We start from the raw sequence: 7,825 nt of genomic DNA on the forward strand, positions 1-7,825 counted from the left end.
ATAATGGTTACCTTAGGAGCAACACAAGCGCGAAACCAGATGCACAAAAATGTGCGGCTGTACCTCAGAGCATCAGGTCTCTAAAGATGACCTCCTGCTCTCGCCTGGCGCATTCTCGGCATCCAACAAGCGGTGGCACTGTTGCTCCTGAAACAGAAGTTACCATGGCTGCTGAGAACAGGAGTCCAGAAACCAGCCCCCTTAAAGCCCCAGACAAATGTTTTCATTTGAAAGCTAGTGAAAGAGGACACTCCCGGCCGGGTGCCCTGGGCTGCCGTCAGAATGCTTTGCACTAGAGGAGAGATGAGTCAAACCATGAAGCCTCCTGAGAATACACAGGATTTTGTACTTCGTTTTAAAAACTGTAATTTTGGAGGGTTGGGCAGGGAAGTTAAAGCAGTATCAGAAGGCCTACACTAAAGTATTGCTGAAAGCCCACCCCGACCCCGACCCCGGTCACTGAAGAGGAAGAGCTATTTTTCCATCCGTTCTCTCTTCCTTTTGGGGGGGAGGGGGGTGTGTGTCGTGAGAATCCAACCTGCTCTGAGCTCTGGGAGGAGGAGTTGAGAGTTGCTGGACAGCTTCGCCATTGGGAGAGCCTGCTTTCCATGTGTAAGGCAGGTGCTAAAGTGTTTACTTTTAAGACTTGCCTTGATGCAGGTGTCCACAGTGGATCTCTATTCATTTTAAGGTGTGTGTGGGAGGGAAGTAATGAGGGGAAGTGGGAAATGCTGACTTGCTTTTAATGTCTACCTTTGTTTAAAGCAGACACGGATAGTTTCTTTGGCTAAGGAGGCCAAATAAAAACAAGCAAGTTCATCCAATATAAGTTTTATTAGCAATTTAAACAGCCCACTGTGGTGCAGCCAGCACATTTTTGAAAAACCTTTCAGAGGATATGGAAAGAGATTATAAAAATAATAATCCCAGAGAGAATATTCAGTGGGATTTCAATTAGACTGGATCCCTCTCAGGTCCCCCTTGATCCTCCACATGCTTTTCATAAAACAGCCTTTATTTAGACCTTAATCAAAGTCTATTTGCTTAAATTGGCTTTGCCCTGAGACACAGACACCATTTTTTGATCCTTTTTTTTCCATTGCAGAGCTTTCTCAGGGAACACAGAAGGTGAAGACTAGAAGCAGTGGCCCTGCCTGTGTTCTGAGGCCTCAGGTAAACAGTAATTTGACAGAGTTCTGTGGCACAGCCCTCTTAAGCCATTTCTTATTAGGCTGTCCTCATTAGTGGCAAGGACAAAATTTATCCAAGATCTTCAAACTCTCTCCACTGGGGCCACCTGGAGTTGAGGAGGAATAGGAGTTATAGCCTTTGTCTAACTTTGACGAATGGAAGGAAACTAAGTAGTGCCACAGGACAAAGCAACTGGCTCCTTGCCACCGTGAGCATTACTTCTTTCCATCTACCAGCCTAAAGTATCATTAATAAACACTGGCTACTTTGTGCTCAATGTTGCTCTACAAAGAAAGTTCTAAGAAATGATTCCTTAAGGAATAGTCTCACCGAGAGACAGACAGAAAGGTTTTTTGAGGAATTGGGAATAAGCATGGTCCAAACCTACAATTTTATCAGTATGGGAAACTCCCAGTGTGGAAATTGCCTTTACCAATGCAGATCACTAATTTGTCCATAATATATCATTTTAGATTATTGCCTGGGGTAGTGAGAGCTGAACTGATTTGCTGGTGGTCACATAGCAAATATGTGTCAAAGGCAGAACTTTAACCCAGCTTTGATTCTGAATGGGAACAGTTTAGCAACCAGAGATTGAGAAAGGAACCACCAGGAATTTCTAACCTTAAATAAGAGTGAGGCTTCTGATAGAGACTGTGACTTTAGTGAATGGGAGATTTAGATCAAAAAATAGAATTAGCCCTGAAAGTGCTATTTAAAAGAGGCTGCTCTGTGCTCCAAAGAGCTTGATACCTGGATTAAAGGAGAGGAAATACCAATTCCTTCCAAAGGCTTAGTGAAACAGAAATACTTTTCCTTATGAAATAACAAACTGCTGAGAGTTTAGAACAGAGAGAAGCCTCTTTTAAATAGTTACAAAAATTCTTTAACATCTTTGTACTTTTTTATTGTATTCTGTGCCTGTTGCTTACTTGATTAATTCAGTGACATCAGTTGGGTGGGGAAATAGCTCTCTTACCCTGATTACATTCTGAGCCACCTCTGATTACATTGAGGTAGGGAGGATGGAAAGGTAGAACTTCATATGCTTGTATGAAGAATTGTACCATAGCCAGCAAATGTGATGTGCCACACTCCTGCATTCCACACTTGGGCAAAGTATGAACACCCATTGTATTCTTATTCATAATATGTTTTTACTTTCTGGAAATCACAAATGGTATTTGGAAAGTATTTTCCATTATTTTGAGTGGAATTTCAAGATGTTTATTCCAGGTATGGAAAATGGCATAAATAAAAGAGGGAGACAAAAGAAGACAGCATGAAAACAGCGGACAATGAATGCTCCATTTCACCTGGAACAAAGAGGAGTCAACTGTCCAGGCTATGGTAACCCAAGAAACTGGCTATTGATAAAGACTTTTATGCAATTTTAAGTTACATGAGTCAGGAAGAATTATAAATTTTTGCCAATGGATTTATAATATTAAGAAATAGTCCTATGTGGCAGTTAAGCATTGCAACATGGCCAATCATGGGTAAGATTAAGGCTTATCACAACATGGGAATTAGATATACATTTAAGTTTGAGTAGGTTCACATCTGACTTATACCATATGTTTATACAGAAAACAAGTAGCATCTATCTTGGGGTTCAAATGCGCACACATATACACACAATTCAAGTAAAACAAAGTAGAGATAGGGTATACCAAAGCATAAAATGCAATTTGAAGAAGCACTGAGTGGGTATCACACAAATCCTCTAGGTTCTTATGGCCATTGTTAGCCAGCACCTCTGGACCACTAGCAAATACATACCAAGTTGTTATCATTTAGTTAAGTGTGAATAATTAATATTGCTGTTTCTTATGACTTCACCAACGTCCCAAAGTTTGGCTCCTGTGGCTGTCATTCAAATACACTAGAAGAAAGTACAGTGTTTGGTATGGAAAGATAGAGATAGAGGATTTTTTTTGCTGACATCATTCCAATTGACTGCCCAAGCATGGAATGCATGGTTAGGCAAGATAGAGAAGCTTTGAATTCCTCAATAATGTTGACCTAACAGTTCCATGGCCCTGAAACAGAATGTTGTTGTTATTGTTTTTGAAATTGTATTTCATGCTTGGTATAACTGCTTTGTAGCCTGTGCTCTTGGCATCACAAGTGAACTATCTAACCTGGTCCAAATTCTATGTGACTGAAATTGGAAGAGATGGATATTTACATGAGCCAACAGTCATCTGGGGAGAGAGCAGCCAATGAATTCCTACCTACCTAGGAACCTTGGTTTTAGTGAGTTACTTCTCAGGTACTTCTTCCAGGCCCAGATTACACAAACATGTTCAATATTGGTTCTACAGGCAGTTTGCTTTTAAGAGTGTACCAAGTGTTTCTGTATTCTTGATGATATGTGTAGTTATCTCTGTGAGAATGGAATCAGTCTGGAAATTTTAAAAGGCTCTAAAAATAAATCAAATTTAGTTTTCCATTTTTTAAAGGTGGGATTTGCTTCTTGTTTTTCCACTTCCAATGTCAAGAGATCAGAGTTGAGGGGCGGCCAGGTAGCACAGTGAGTAAGAGCACCAGCTCCAGTGTCGGGAGGACCTGGGGATCAAATCTGGGCTCAGATACTCAGCACCACACCCAGAAAAAACTGGCTGTGTAACCTTGAGCAAGTTACTTAATCCTGATTGCTTTAAAAAAAAAAGATCAGAGTTGAACTTGAATCTGGTGGGATTTCACATATTGCTTTCTATTAGCAGTATATTTTTTTTCAACCAAAAGCAATTTTTATTTCTTATTTTTTCCATCTAACCATCCTTTCATCTTTCTAATTACTTCAAACCTCTGGCCCCCACTTTCACTTGCAAACAACAATACATTAGCTTTAAAGATCATAGGATTATAGAGGGCAAAGCTAGAAGGGACTAGAAATTATCCAATCATCATTCTAACTTTATAATTATATAGGTGAAAGAACCAAAATGGTCCCAGTTAGACAATGGATTATGAATGAGGTAAATCATCTAAATTCACCCCATATTTTTCTTAGCTTCTTTGGTATTAGCCTAGTTGGTTAGAGTATCCCACTATGTCAGGGTTTTTTTGCTTTTGTTTTTGTCTTTTGGTTATTGTTTTAAGACTGGACTTCCCTTTTATATCCCTGAGTGCATACATGAATACATTGGAGAAAAGAGAGGTAAATGAATTGGGCATGCAATTGAAAAAGCTAGAAAAAAAAACAAATTGAAAATCTCCAATTAAATACTAAATTAGAAATACTGAAAACCAAAGGAGAAATTAATAACATTGAAATTAAGAAAACTATTGAATTAATAAATAAAACTAAGAGCTGGTTTTATGAAAAAATCAATAAAATTGATAGACCCTTAGTCAATATGACAAAAAAAAATAAGAAAACCAAATTATGAGTATCAAAAATGAAAAGAGTGAACCTACCACCAATGAGAGGAAATTAAAACAATAATTAGGAATTATTTTGCCCAGTTGTACGCACATAAATTTGACAATCTTAGTGAAATGGATGAATATTTACAAAAATATAGGTTGCCCAAATTAACTGAAGAGGAAGTAAATTACTTAAATAACCCCATCTCAGAAAAAGAAATCAAACAAGTCATCAGTGAATTCCCTAGGGAAAAATCTCCAGGGTCAGACAGATTTACTAGTGAATTCTATCAAACATTTAGAAAACGATTGATTCCAATACTCTACAAACTATTCGGGAAAATTAGTGAAGAAGGAGTCCTACCAAATTCTGTTTATGACACAAACATGGTACTGATACTTAAATTAGGAAGACATAAAACAGAGAAAGAAAATTATAGACCAATCTCCCTCATGAATATGATGCAAAAATTTTAAATAAAATATTAGCAAAAAGACTACAGCAACTTATCACAAGAATAATATACCTTGATCGGGTAGGATTTATTCCAGGAATGCAAGGATGGTTTAATATTCAGAAAACCATCAGTATAATTGATCATATCAACAATAAAACTAGCAAAAACCACATGATTATCTCAATAGATGCAGAAAAGGCTTTTGACAAAATACAATATCCATTCCTATTAAAAACACTAGAAAGAAGAGGAATAAATGGAGCCATCCTTAAAATAATAGGTAGCATCTATTTAAAGCCACCAGCAAGTATTATATGTAATGGGGAGAAGCTAGAAGCATTTCAAATAAGATCAGGGTGAAACAAGGATGTCCACTATCACCCCTCTTATTCAATTTGGTACTAGAAATGTTAGCAGTAGCAATTAGAGAAAAAGAAATCAAAGGAATCAAATTAAGCAAAGAAGAGACCAAGCTATCACTCTTTGCAGATGATATGATGATATATTTAGAGAATCCTAGAGAATCAAGTAAAAAACTACTTGAGACAATAAATAAATTTGGCAAAGTTGCAGGATATAAAATAAACCCATATAAATCCTCGGCATTCCTGTATATTTCTAATGAAATTCAACAGCAAGAGATAGCAAGAGAAAACCCATTTAAAGTTACTGCAGACATTATAAAATACTTGGGCATCTACCTGCCAAAACAAACCCAAGACCTATATGAACACAACTACAAAACACTTTTCACACAAATAAAGTCAGATCTAACTAATTGGAAAGACATCAATTGCTCATGGCTGGGTCGAGCTAATATAATAAAAATGACAATTTTACCTAAATTAAATTATATATTTTGTGCCATACTAATCAGTTTACCAAAAAACTACCTTATAGAGCTAGAAAAAATAGTAACAAAATTCATTTAGAAGAACAAAAGGTCCAGAATATCAAGGGAATTAATGAAAAGAAATGCTAGGGATGGTGGACTAGCTATACCAGATATTAATCTGTAGTATAAAGCAGCAGTCCTCAAAACTACTTGGTACTGGCTGAGGAATAGAGTAGTAGATCAATGGAATAGATTGGGCACACGAGACTCAGCAGTCAATGACTATAGTAATCTACTGTTTGATAAACCCAAAAGACCCCAGTTTTTGGGATAAAAATTCACTATTTGAAAAACTGCTGGGAAAGCTAGAATATAGTATGGCAGAAACTGGGCATAGACAATTATCTAACACCATATACCAAATTCAAGTCTAAATGGGTGCATGATCTAGGTATAAAGGCTGATACTCTAAGCAATCTGGGAAAGCAAGGAATAGTTTACCTGTCAGATTTGTGGAGAGGGGAAGACTTTATGACCAAACAAGAATTAGAGGGCATTATAAAATACAATATGGATAATTTTGATTACATTAAATTGAAAAGCTTCTGTACAAACAAAGCCATTGTAACCAGAATTTAGAGGGAAGTGGAAAATTGGGAAAGAATTTTTACAACCTATGTCACTGATAAAGGACTCATTTCTAAAATATACAGAGAATTGAGTCATATCTATAAGAATACAAGTCATTCTCCAACTGATAAATGGTCAAAGGATATGAACAGACAGTTTACAGAGGAAGAAACTAAAGATATTTATAAGCATAAGAAAAAATGCTCTAAATCACTATTGATTAGAGAAATGCAAATCAAAACAACTGTGAGGTACCATATCTCACCAGTCATATTGGCTAAGATGACAGAACAGGAAAATGACAAATGCTGGAGAGGATGTGGACAAATTGGAACACTAATGCATTGCTGGTGGAGTTGTGATCTGATCCAAACATTCTGGAAAGCAATCTGGAATTATGCCCAAAGGGCTATAAATAATTTCATACCCCTTGGCCCAGCAATACCACTTCTAGGGTTGTATCCCAAAGAGATCATAGAAGTGGGAAAAAGACCCATATATACAAAAATATTTATAGCAGCTCTTTTTGTTGTTACAAAGAATTGGAAATTAAGGGGGTGCTCATCAATTGGGGAATGACTGAACAAGTTGTGGTATATGCATGTTATAGAATACTATTGTGCAACAAGAAACAAGGAGCAGATGGACTTCATATTTACCTGGAGAGGCTTATACAAACTGATGCTGAGTGAAAAGAGTAGAGCCAGGAGGAATTTGTATACAATTACAGACACAACATATGTGTGATGACCACCTTTGATAAACTGGACTCTTCTCAGCAATCCAGAGTCATAAGTCAAACCCAAAAGACTCATGATGGAGAGAGATGTTTACATCCAAAGAAAGAACTGAGATTGAACCCAGATTGAAGCAAACTACCTGCTCTTTTTCATTTTCTTGTTTGGTTTTGTTTCCTCTTTCCCATTCTTCATTCCATCTGTTACAATCCTTTATAACCTGACTAATGCCTAATGTGAAAGTATTTGCAGATACTATACTTGATTATATGCTGTCATGGGGGGTTGGGGGTAGGGAGAGAAAATTTGAAATTCAAGGATTTGTGGTAATGAATCTTGTAAACTAAAAGTAAACAAATTAATAAAGATTAAAAAAAAAAAGACTGGACTTCCCTCTCCTACCAAGAATAGAAGTGCAGGGGCTAGTCATGGACTCAACTCCACTCGAATCATCATCAGCTTTTTGCTACCTGAGTCCATTCTCCGTTTCTTTTTTTTCCTTTTTGGAGGGCAATTGGGGTTAAGTGATTTACCCAAGGTCACAAGGCTAGTTTTTTTGTGTTAAGTGTCTGAGGCTGGATTTGAACTCAGGTCTTCCT

General features: G+C 37.2%; 1 long non-coding RNA gene across 1 annotated transcript; it reads left to right on the top strand.

The window, feature by feature from the left end:
- Positions 1-285: 285 nt before the first annotated feature.
- LOC138152565 (uncharacterized) lies at positions 286-7,585 on the top strand. Its single transcript, XR_011166125.1, has 3 exons — positions 286-691; positions 1,106-1,173; positions 2,428-7,585. It is a non-coding gene; the product is annotated as an uncharacterized lncRNA (long non-coding RNA).
- Positions 7,586-7,825: the final 240 nt, after the last annotated feature.

The sequence above is a fragment of the Petaurus breviceps genome, unplaced genomic scaffold (genome assembly GCF_028583685.1).
Source record: "Petaurus breviceps papuanus isolate PSGF00001 unplaced genomic scaffold, PetGlider_PUasm1.0 151, whole genome shotgun sequence".
Taxonomy (NCBI): domain Eukaryota; kingdom Metazoa; phylum Chordata; class Mammalia; order Diprotodontia; family Petauridae; genus Petaurus; species Petaurus breviceps.